General features: G+C 40.4%; 1 pseudogene; it reads right to left on the reverse strand.

Annotated features, from left to right (window-relative positions):
• Positions 1–6604: 6604 nt before the first annotated feature.
• Positions 6605–7057, reverse strand: LOC121156526 (annotated as a pseudogene).
• Positions 7058–13167: the final 6110 nt, after the last annotated feature.

Consider the following 13167-nt stretch of genomic DNA (forward strand, 5'->3'; position numbering starts at 1 on the left):
GAGCTCCTGGCTCCTGGTTTCAGATTGGCTCAGCTCCAGCCATTGCAGCCTCTTGGGTAGTGAATCATCAGACAGAAGATCTTCCTCTCTGTATATCCGCCTTTCCAATAAAAATTTAAAAATTTAAAAAAAAAAAAGAAAGAAAGTTATGACATTGCCAATGCTGACTTGGAAAATGTGATTTTGGGGGAAACAGGATGACCGCCTCTGAAGCATATGAAGGGCTCCCACGTGATGCATCTTCTGTTTTTGTTTTGAACTATGCTATTTCATATGTACTTCTATTTGAAGGGGACTCAACTTTTCAGGATCTTAGTGAGTTATAAATTATAAAAAAGAACAGATAGTACAGCAATGCAGTAAAATGGGTTAATGCAAAGGTTTCAGAGTCAGCTATCTTGGTTCCAAATCCAGGCCTGCCTATTAGATATGATGTTAGATTAGATTAGTTCACATTAATTAGATTAGACTTTGGGTAAGTTACTTAACGTCTCTTGGCAGCAACCTCTTCATTTTCAAAATTAGAATATCAGTGTGTTTTGAGGATTAAATGATGTATGTAAAATGCTTAGGCCAGGGTCAGCACATAGTAAGTGCCCAAGCAATTAAAATGAGTTATCATGAAATACACTCATATTTGAAGACATATTGTGAAGAAAATGAAACAGTGACAGAGAGCTCAACTTACTTTATTTTCACACTTCCAGGGAAAAATAACAGAGCTTCCTAGGCTGAAATTTCTACTCATTAATACAAGAAATAAGTTTTGAAAACCTAAAATTTAAAAACTCACAAAACAATTTAAAGTCTAACAGCACAGGCGTAAATTCTATTGTTCTAAATGGACCTGATCATCCCGTGATGACTGGGAAGGAGCTGGGCTGGGTAGTTTCTGACAGCTCTTCCTCTATATGACTCTGAATTTGAACTAAAATCTACTCTACTGTCAGAAGATAAGAATTATGGAAGCCTCTGGAAGGATTTCATTCAGCTTAACCACAGAAGTCTGAACTAGAGGGGCAAGCATTTGGTACATCAACTGTGTCACTGCTTGAAATATCATCTATCAGAAGCTCTAAGTTCAAGTCTTGGCTCTGTTTCCAATCTAACTTGCTGCTAATGGACCCTGTGGGAGGCAGCAGGTGATAGCTCAAGTAGCAGTATCCCTCTCACCTTTGTGGAAGACCCCAGATGTTATTTGAGCAGTAAACCTACAGAATGCCTCTCTCTCCCCCTCTCTCACTCCCTTCTTCGCTCACTCTCTACCTTTCAAATTGAAATTTGGCAAGACCCAGTTAGAAGATTTCAAGGCAGTTTTCTGAAGCACTACACAGGCACGAGATTCCATGACCAAGGAAGACCCAGACGGCCAGCGACTAAAACACAGAGTGCTGGGCTATTCAACTCAGCTCTCAGAAAAGAAACTGCAATTCCAGTCAGCAATCAATCAATATTCATTGTATCCAAGATTATAAAAAGCTCTATGGCATCACCGAGCAAATCTGGTACCCACAATGGTTTCCAAAACCCACTATGAAATCACCTAAGATGGCAAAAACCGCAAATCTTGCTTTTCAACTCAAAAACTGGCCCTCAAAAAAATGCCCCCTGTGCCACAGTTCGAACGTCATTATTTTTAGTCCTAAACTAATAGGTCCTGTAGAATTTACTCATAGCTATCACACTCTTCAATCCCTCTCCTAGACAGGAAGGAACATGCTTTGAAAAGCTGCAGTATCGCAATCTGAAAACAGCCGCTGCACAAGGCTGGCAACGGAATTCCCAAACACAATTCCTCTGTGAACAACTCAGAAGAGCAAAGCCTAAAGAGCAAGAGAGGAGCCCTTGGGCTGTGAATCTTGAAAGTCTGCACTTGGATTGTGGAAAGAAAAGCATTCCAAAACCCAATGAATACAAACAGGTATCTGAAAAACACTTGTCTTTCTCAGGAATTTCAAAACAAACGGTTGGGGTTGGTATTTGTGACACAGCAGATGAAATCACTGCTCTGACCGACCAGAGAGTCAGATTCCAGGCTTTTTCATTTCTGATTCAGCTTCCTGCTAACATGCCTGGTAGGGCAGCATGAGCTGGTCCAAGTGCTTGGGCTCCTGTCACCCACGGGGGAGACATGAATGCTTCCACCTGCTCTTGCCCTAGCCATGGCAACCACTTGGTTGCCATTAATCAGTAAATGTAAGATCAAATTCTCTCTCTCCCTCCTCCAATCTACCTCTCCCCCCGCCCCCCGCATTTTCTCTGCTTCTCTTTCTCCATTCCTCTGCCTTTAAAATAAATAATTTTTATTTTAAAATAAAATAGCTGATTTTCAGGTTACTCTGAGATTCTTAGGAGTATTAATTGTCCCCAGTCAAAGCCATTTTATGCATTTAATCCCACATTGACACCCTGTCTGCAAGATCTGTAATAAAGTAATTATAAGCCTGAGAGTAAACAAAATGTGTTCAGCAAAATGGCAGGTTCAGGAAGCCGACCAGAAATAGGCACACACTGTCAGGGTGCCTCGTGGCTTTTCCTCTGCCTTATTCATTTATACTCATCTGTGGACAAGAAGGTTGAAACCATTTTGCTCTGAATAAAACTAAGATTTATTTTTGATTTCTAAGCTTTACCCTTGGAAACGAAGTCACTATCTGTTTTCAGACAACAGTGAAACACTTGTAATTCCCTTTGAAAAACAACATCCAATCTTCCCTTCAATTGAGATGCCAAAGCAACTAGATTATGATTTAAATCAGAGAGCAAAATTAGTCCAGGTACACCAGGGTAGAAAGCAAGGCAGAAGAGACAGGCTGGTAAATAGCCTATGCATTCAAAATGTGCTATCTACCCTCTGCCCCCAGCAGACTCTGCCTTTCCACAGATTAGAAAAACAAATTGGCAGCTCACCTATGAGTCAGCTGGAAAGCAAACATTTTCCCCTAGCCACTTCATGATCATCCTTTGAGCTTGTTTTTAAATTCCATAAAGAACTGGGATATTCCAATAACTCTCAGAGTTCATGATAATCCTTGACAGGGCTCTAATGAAAAACAAAAATCTCCGCCTTATTCTGACAATTTGCCATAGAAGCAAACACTTTCTTATGATTAATGTTAGAGTGGCTTGAAAGGGAGTTAGAACCTCAGAGAGGGACAGGTATGACAACAGCAGCCAAACTATTTCATCTCCTGGTTCAACCCCATTAAATCTGGGCTTCAGGTTGTGTTCAAAAAGCATAAACATGGACCAACATCAAAGACAGACATCGCCAAACACCCTCATGGGTAGCAGAAATGAACTGACTGCCCTGAGTGCTCAGAAATGAACTGAGAGACTCATCAGCTAAGATTGCTTTGTGCTCCAATAAACAGATCCACACACTGGTTTTTGGAACAAAGTGTGGCTTAAAAGTTTGGCCTCCCTATTGCCTAAGTCTCAATACATTGTGGGATAATCCTAATCCCAGGCTCACCCACTTCTCATACCGGGTTCTGTTCTCAGCCAGCTGAGCCTCTGCTGGCAGAGAATGGTGGTTTTGTGCGGAGGGAGGGAAAACATTCTAATTGGAGGAGTTTCCAGTTCACAGAGGGACCTTTATCTGGCTGGAAGCAGACCTATCTCTCCAAAGCAAGGGCATTTCAGAACTCAGCCCAAGGTGGTATCTGTTTTGTCTAAAACTTTGTTGTCAACGCAGCACACATGCTGCCTAGCAGGGGTTGTGTGGCTCTCCCCGTAAAAGGCACAGTCCCCAGGTAAGGGGACGTGGCCAGAGACGAGAGCCCCTTTTACAACTGATTTTTGCAAATATTCAGGTGAGGGAAGGGATGCATGTGTGGGCAGGGGGTGGAAAGTGAGGACTGACATTAATCTAACCTCTTAGCATTAAATTCTGTCAAGTGATCAAAAATCATACCAAACGCCGGAAGAGATAACCAGTTTAAAGCAAAATGGTCCTTCACTTCAGGCAGGTTTCAAGTTCCCCATCTTTTCTGGGGAGCAATGAGTTGGAAGGTGGAGAGGCAGGTTTCTGAAAGACACAGAAGATCATAAATATGCTGACCTGACACTGTCACTGCATCCTGTCCCAGATGGCAAGGAAAGGAGACACTAGGACTGAAGGTATCAAGACATTTCCCAATGGACTATGAAAACATTAGGGTGTAAAAAAAAAAATCCCTTAAATCAAGAATCCTTAACGTACATGGATTAAAAGCCACAGAAATCAAAACGGAATCTAAGAAACATTTTTTAAGAACAGTAAGCATCTACATCTCTGAATAACATGAACTTCCAAGTGCAGAGCACTGGGATACTGACTAAATTCAATCTGTACAAAGACTTGATTCCAGAGCACGGTGCTAAGCTGCCACAACATACACAAGTGGGGTGTAAAGTCAATGGGATTACATTTTCCTAATTATTTTCTGCTTGAGCTTTACAGCACATACACAAAATGTGATCAGCCGGGACTTGCCTCTCTAACAAAACACTCAGATTTAAACATTGCTCACGTAAACAAAAGGGGAGGGGGAGGGAGAGGCACAAGGCTGGTAAAAGACAGAGAAGGGCTCCTTCAATCACAGTTGCAAGGAACAAAAACCTGGAAGGGGAAAAGAGTTGCTGGACCGCCACCAAATCTCCCCCACTGGAGACAAGAGCCCATCTGCTGAGCTCGGCAACTTTGCTTTAACTACCATTCAGCTCGCGTCTCTGCAGAGATCTGTCTGCAGGGCTGGCAGATGGACCCCTGCATCCCCGAGTCGCTGTGTTATTTGTTTAATAAATTTAATTAATATCCATACTGCATTGGATTGCTCCCAGAAAACGAGCCTGAGTGCTCCCTTTCCCCAATACTACATGATGACTGATTTCCCAGAAAGAGCAGATAACGGTGCCTTGGGGCCACTGAAAATTTTAAAGTACCATGTGCTTATAGTACTTTGCATGTAGTAATTGTTTTTGCACTACCATTAATATACTCTTGATGAGTATTTTAATGCTACAAAACTATACAATTCCAAAATAGGCAGAAAAATCTCTTCTTCCAGATAGGTTGGATTCCCTGGGATGCTTTGAAAAGAACCCAATGCAACCACACATTCAACATTTTTAGCCATTGCCCCACACTGCAGAAGGGTGGTAGAGGAGGGGAATGAGGGGTAAGCAAGTACCCTTTGGCAAACGGCCAGCTCCACAATCATTTTTAACCAACTGAAAATCTCCTGTCATACTCCATTTGGATTATTTCCCAAGCTGGAAAATGCGGCTGTTGCAAGCACAGAGAATGGAAAGGTCTTGGACAGGATCAAGGCAGAAACAACCTTCCTCTTTGTTAAGTGGAAGCTTTGCAATCAACAAGTATCAAATAAAGAAATGTTTTACTGGCTTTGCTGTCCTTCCAGACAACAGACTTCATCCTAACCTAGATTTCTCCTAGTGCATTTCAACCTCCATAGTCCCTTGACAGTATAAAACATGTTCCACAACAAAAGGGTTCCGTGGTCAAGTCAGTCAGGAAACATCATGTCACAGAAGTTAAAAAGTGTCCTCACATCAGGACTTTTCAGAGCCTTTAACCTGCTGATGGACATTGTAAATATTCCTGTAGAAGACAGATGGGACTGAATATAAAACACAGTATTTCTGCAAACTCAGATCTGTCTGTTTAACCACTAATGCAGATCAAAGTCTAAAACAGAGTCTGCAGAATAACAGAACTCATTAAATCTTTTTCACTGAATCAGTGAACAAATGAATGAGTAAGAAAGCAAATGACCCCTGGCTTTCCTTAGAGCTAACCCTTCGGGTCCTACACCAGACTACTGATAAGAACTGTATTGAAAAAACACAAATAAACAAACAAAAAATCAGTTCCATACTATGTAAACATTGGAGTACTTCAATCAACTACTGAATTCCGTGTGTGCGGGTGGGGGTATCTTCTGAGCTGTTATTTGCTATGTTTATTCAACATTTAAATTCTTCTGCAGTGCTAAGCACCCTCTACAAGCTCCCCATCCCATTTCATATTATGAAAACCTAATTTTGTAGGATTTTTACACTTCTTAGATCCTTGGCAAAAGCATAATGTATTCATCTTTGGTATGTTTAATCCCTTCCTAGTTACTGAGTAATAAATTCAATTCCATCAGAAGCATTGAGCTGTTCGAGATAAAAACAAAAACTACTCCTTTCAACTGAATTATTTTAAATGCAAAAACTTACAGTGGTAGAATTACTTTAAATTTTTTATTAACTCAAGATTAAACTTTTATAACTGAAATTATAGTTTCACTGGAGAAATTAGGGAAAATGAAACTGTTCTAATGTAGGTTAGCTGTTGGGCATTTTGAAAAGCAATCCTCATCTTCTTTATATAATTTTGCTACAATGCTCCATCCTGTATATGGCACTTGCATTCATGTGGCTTTATTTCCTAATTCTACACATCCACATCCCTTCCTGTTAATGTGCTATTCAGAAAGAATAGTATAAACAAAATGGCACTCAATCCTACATACACAGAATAGCCATATGATAACTTTTCCCCATTTAGATCATTTTAGACATTAATAATCATTTTGGGGGCACAAACAATTTTTAATTGGTTATCTTTTTTATACAAATACACTAGGCAATGCTGCCTGCGTTGGATGCAATCCTGGGCCACAAGTCTGCACACTCCTTTGGAACTGGTCCAGTGATGGCCGAACCTCTCATCTCACCTTTATTGTTTACTATGATGCCTGCATTATCTTCAAAATAAACAAACACACCAGATTTTCTTCTATATGACTTCTGTTGTCAAATTACCACTGCTGGATGCACCTTCTTCTGCAGCTCTGGCTTGCCCTTCTTGACTGTGGCCATCAACATGTCCCCGACGCCGGCGGCAGGAAGCCTGTTCAGCCGTCCCTTGATCCCCTTTCACGGAGATGATGTAGAGGTTTCTGGCTCCTGTGTTGTCTGCACAGCTGATGACGGCACCCATGGGAAGACCCATGGAAATGCAGAAGTTAGCGCTGGAGGACCCGCCACATTCTCACTTTGACATCTTGGATGCCGGACAATAATCATTTTTAAATGTCAAGAAAAACATCCTGTTACCTGGTGAATTTGAGTTACTGATTGAAGTATTATATTGAGGATCTCCAAAGATTTTCCTGACATTAAGACCTTCAGCAATAAAAGGAGAAATTAGAGAAAGCCTAAATAAGAAGTGTATTTAAGAAATGCCCTGTATCAAAATGTTTCTGGGGTTGGGAAATATATATACAATCAGTAAACAAAAGTCAGGAAATACTCTGTGCCTTGTGTTAGGAACTTGGAGGAGACAGAAGAGGCAAGAAACTATTTTTTTTCTTTCATCATTCTGCCTACAAGGAATTAGCACATCTCTCTCTCTCTTTCTCTCTCTCTGTCTAACAGATGCATCAGGTGTGTTTATTTATTTGAAAGACAGCTATAGAAAAAGGGAGAGAGGGAGATATATACAGAGAACTTCCATTCACTAGTTCACTCCCCAAGTGGTAACAACTGGAGCTGAGCCATTCCAAAGCCAGGTGCCAGGAGATTCCTCTGGGTCTCCCACATGGGGGCGGGGGCCAATTACTTGAGTCAGCCTCCGCTGTTTTCTCAGGCACATTAGCAGGGAGCTGGATCAAAAGTGAGGCACACAGGATTTGAAATGGTATCCATGTGGGATGCTAGTGATCAGGCAGTGGCTTTAGTTACTATGCCAGGGCATCACTCCAAGAAATAAATATTTACTGCATACTTATAAAATATTTAACTTATATAACATTAAAATTAACAAGTAACAGTCAATCATGTGCCAATAGTGTGAGGTATATTTACATGGTCATGTATTCTTCCCAGTAAATTCTGTCATTACAGCTTTTAGGATGAAGGAATGAGCTCAGATAGGTTGAATACCTTGTCAAAGGTCGTAAGACTCATAAGTGGAATAGTATAGCCCAAATTCAAATCCTGCACATCTGTTTCTAGGACCATGTTCCCAACTACTAAGCTTTGCGACCTTTTTCTGTACTGTGCTACCTGATTTCAGAGACTATACAACAATGTCAAGATCCTCTCGGTCACTCCAGAACACAAGAGCATGATGACAACATACTGCACTAACGCTACAGAAATGGAAGCAAATTATATGCCTGAAGGTTATAAAGACTACCCCCAAACTCAAACGCATTAATGTTACCAAAATACTAAGTTCAACTGACACTGGCTAGACTGTCTTCCTCTACCAGATTTCCTGTACCACGATATTTTTAAAACTTGATTTATTTATTTTTATTGGGAAGTCAGAATTACAGAGAGAAGGGTCTTCTTTTGATGGCTCACTCTCTAAATGGCCACAACAGTAAGAGCTAAGCTGATCCGAAGCCAGGAGCCAGGAGCTTCCTCTGGGTCTCCCATACTGGTACAGCGTCCAAAGGCATTGGGCTATTCTCCAGTGCTTTCCTAGGCCACAAGCAGGAAGCTGGATGGGAGATGCCATATCTGGGACACAAACTGGTGCCCATATGGGATCCCGGCACATGCAAGGTGAAGACTTTAGGCACTAGGCTACTGTGCCAGGCCCCCTGGGACACATTTCGAAGTGATATTCTCTTGTAAGCATCATGTTTGAGAATCTTACTAATGTGACCATGATGTATGGCAGTTGTTAAAATCTCCTCCCTCACTTCAGAAATAAATAACACAGACACTTGCCTTTTACAATAAACCTGGAAGCAAAACAAATATCCCTAGAATTGTCTGTCTTCTTACCCAAAGACCTCATTTTCCCTTAAAGCAACATGAAAACTTTAATTCCTAGAACAATTCTACAAATATTTTGGATGTCTATCACTGACACATATTGATAAGCAGGTATCCACCATCTGAGAGCTTTCCCTCTGCCACTGGGGCCCGGTTAGTACTTGTACATGTGGTGTTACTACTTCACATGAAGAAGATATTAGTTATCTCTGAAGAGTATACCAAATCACCCCCAAAATGTTGCAGCTAAACATTTATTACTTCACTGCTTTTACAGGTAAGTAACCAAGGCACATCTTGGTTGGATACCTCTGGGACAAGGTCTCTCATGACAGCCAAACTGTCAGGTGGGTGAGCTTGTTCATGCTAACTCACGTGGCTGTTGGCAAGATCTAATTCCTCAAGAAGCGCTTGATGAAAGACAAGAATGCTTGCCAGCTGCAAAGAAGAGCACTTCCTCAGTTCCTTCCCACATGAACCTGTCCACATGGATGTTCATGTGGCCACTCAGGTCCCTTGACAGATGGAGAGAAAGAGGCAGGCTGGAAGCTAGGGTACTTATCTATTCTAACCTCAAAGGAGACATCTGTCACCTTTGTTAGAAGTGAGTCACTAGATTCAAGGGAAAACCAGGAGGCCAGTGTCATTGGAACCCATTCTAGAGGTTGTCTACTGCAGACAGGAAACCGTTCTGCTTTTGTGATTCAGAAAAGACACACACACACACACACACACACACATGAACATTTGCAAAGAAATTTTCATATCCCCCCACATTTCTGTTTTAAAGCTAAGTGAACACCTTAAGAGAAATGCCCATAAATAGCAAATTCTTTCATCCATTTAACAAATATTTACAGAATGCGTAACAGAACTAGAGAAGGCTCTGGTAATTTTTTTTAGAAAAATAAAATTCTGTTGGAAAAATTCACCAAGACTATGACCCACGCCTCTTTCCCTAGCAGAGACATATGGAGAATAAAGATGAAGACAGCCATTGTTCTTTCCTAATGAAAACAACCTCAGCATCTACTGTTAGATACTATTTTAAGAACATTTTTTCAGGCTAGAGAAGTGACAAGCAAATTTACTTGTCCAAAGATATAAAACACATGTTTAAATATCAGGTTTAATCATGACAATAGGACTAGTTCAGTCTCCATAGGCAACCCCCCCTTTGTCATGTATCTGAACTGATCAGAATGTGAGAGAAGGTTAGGCTGTTCAAACTCAGTAGGCCTCAATCCAATGATATAAGACAGCACAATGTAGATACCACACCCCTTAAATAATATACATCAGCCCCTCCAAAATGTAGCTGTCTTCACAAGAAGGCAAAAGGAAAACATTCTTAATTCATAGAGCGTTTACCAAACGCAAACTGAGAAAATCCAAAATATCTAACTCTGCTTTTAATTCGTAAGATTGTCCCTCCTCCCACTACCATCAATAACCAAAGCAGGACTCATGAGTCAAGTTCAGTTTTAGAGAAGTAACATTCCATTTCTGTGCACCTAAGTTTTGCAAAGATTTATAATCATGCATACACCAAAAAGGTGCTTTAAAATCTGTAGTAAGTGCCAAGAAGGAAAACAGGAAAGAGTGAGAGAGGGCAATAGATATAGGGTTGTTTAGTCAAGAGTGTTAAAGGGGTGATGTGTTACAGAGGTAAACCTGAGATGTGCTGGAAGAGAAAGTTCCAGGCATATAAAAAATAAAGAGAAGCAGTGTTGTGGGTTGACAGAGTAACAAGTTTCTTGAAAACAGGAAAATCCTGTTAAACTAGAGAATCAAAAGGAAGCTACCACTGCAGCACACTGGAAGGTAGAACAGAGACCACATTGGTTCCTGTGTGAGAACAGAGAGAACAGGACTGGAGGTGGGGAGAGCAGCTACTGCTGATGATAGTGGCCTCATGGAAACCCTGTAATGGAGACCAAAGTTAAAGGCAAGAAATGTTTGGGAAATCGAAATAATAAGTGAGATTGGGTGGGAATAATGAGAGAGACAGAGACATAGAAAGAAAAGGAGAGAGGAGTTTCATGTGGGTGACTTTATGTATCTGATTAACAACTGGGGTAGCAGTGTGTTTGGCTTTGACAAAGCAGCTGCCCAGTTACCTTGAAAAAAATGCTGCATAATCTGATTTCTGCTTTGTCTCATTCTGCCAGCGTTGGTTGAAATCTTCCATTATGTGGAAAATCATACAGGAAACAATTCAGTATAATGTTCCCAGAAAGAGGCCTGTGAAACCACAGAGCATGCATACAATCAAGTCAGGGTTTTCCTGATCATCTGTTCAAATCACCTCCACAGACAAGCATAAGTCAGAGAAGTCAAGGAGTCATGACCAACATCACACAGCCCGTTACCGGCAGAATCAAAGCAGGCATCTGACTGAACTCAACGTTCTGAAGCAACAACACTGATTACATGTACTAAGGGTCATGGATTCATATTTTCTCCTTTCTCTTTCCTCCAATTTTGGTCAAGAAAGCTGTGGCATTTAAATTCACAGAGAAGGATAAAAGTGTACTTTTTTTTCCCAAAACCTGATAAATATATGTTATGTGATACTAACTTTTAGATTTTTTTTTTAAAGATTTATTTCTTTTTAGTGGAAAGTCATATTTACAGAAAGAAAAATCTTTCATCACTGGTTCCCTCCCCAAGTGGCCCCAAAAGCCAGAGTTGAGCTAATCTGAAGCCAGGAGCTTCCTCTGGGTCTCCCATGCTGGTGGAGCGTCCAAAGGCATTGGGCTGTTCTCCACTGCTTTCCCAGGCACAAGCAGGAAGCTGGATGGGAAGTGGCAGCCTGGACATGAACTGACACCCCAGCATGTGGGACGTGAGAACTTTAGTCACTAGGTTACCTATGAGTCCTAAACTATGTGTTACCTATGGGCCCTAACCTTTAGACTTTTAATTCTTACTTAAGGAAAAAAAAAAGGAGTAGGTAGGAAAGGAGAGTGATAAATAATAAAATTTGAACCCTACTTAACCTTAACTCAGAACTCAAATATTAGCATTATTTCAATTCACTGTGCTTTCTCCTTTATTTTACTAAGCTGCAAATGTCAAAGAAAGCAATGTCAAAAGTTTATGTTTCTTCTAGCCCAATTTCACTTCTTTTTTACTATGAAAAAAAGAAATGATTATAAATTCAGAAAGAGGTAGCAACAAGAAGAGAAAAACAAAATATTTCAGTCCCACTATTCCCTTTCCCAATGACATTTAAACACCATAGTCTTCCAGCTTCTCAATCTCCTGACATTTACTTTTAACTCTCCATTACAATTCTGATACAAATTCAGAGAGATATCTATGTAAAATATTTCTTTCAAATTGTGACTCATCTCACTGTAACATGTCTAGCTAAATTCGAGCTCTTAGGAAGAGGCAAGGTGGAGTGAAGCTTTTCATGCATACTTGTATTTCCATGTCTTAAAAAATGTTTATGTCAACAGATCCAGTATTACACAAGAAACAAATAGCTTTCATACACATTTACACTCACCGACAGAGAAAACAATCTAGCCTAAAGCTGCCCACTTTTCCTAAAATAATGGGTAGCCGATGCAAGTCAAAGATGTCTGTTTGAAAGACTTAAAGCCAGAATTAATTTTGTTTGTTTTAACATGCCCACCAAATTTCTCTTCTCTTAACAGGAAAGTTAGTTCTGCAGGGTAGTGTGTTCTGCAAACATGAAAAGTTTAGGAAGATGGATTGTTTCTTTTTATTTCATGCTCATACTCAAAATGGTTGGCTCAATTTAGATAACATTTTTCCCCAAACACTCATTACATCCCTCACTGTAAAACACAATGTGACTGCTCACAAAGTTATGAGTCATGAAAAAGAGGTTATAAAACCTTTCTCCTCTAAACTAAATAAAAGCATTTATTGCCAACCTCAAGAGATAAAAGTCAAATCACTCTTCCTGAAAGCCAGTGAATCAGTTCTGTAACCTCCCACAAGATTCTTCTCGAATAATTTGCACAGAGCTCACACAGCCTTCGCCAAAGGAGCTGATAAAACATCTCTGTGTGTTTCTGTAATTCCCTGATGAATTTATGAAAGAGAGTTGCTAATTTTCTTGTCAAAGGAAAGATCCAACCTTTCTCTCTTCCTATTTAGTTTTGTATTTAAGTGACATCTTGCAGCAGCTCAAATAATAAATCTTAACCAAGTAATGAAACAAGGCAACCCCTGGTATCTTATTCATAAACAAAGAGGGTGTAACAAAGAGGGTGTAATTCAATTCCACCACATCCCCAAAAAAATGTCTCAGGACTTAAATGTAGGGACTTAGCCCACATCCAAGAATTTGTGGGGCTCAATCCTTTCACACTAGGCCCAGAGTTTATGAATGGTACATGGCTA

This window comes from Ochotona curzoniae, unplaced genomic scaffold, assembly GCF_017591425.1.
Source record: "Ochotona curzoniae isolate NIBS_2020 unplaced genomic scaffold, NIBS_Ocur_1.0 contig_3432, whole genome shotgun sequence".
Lineage (NCBI taxonomy): Eukaryota > Metazoa > Chordata > Mammalia > Lagomorpha > Ochotonidae > Ochotona > Ochotona curzoniae.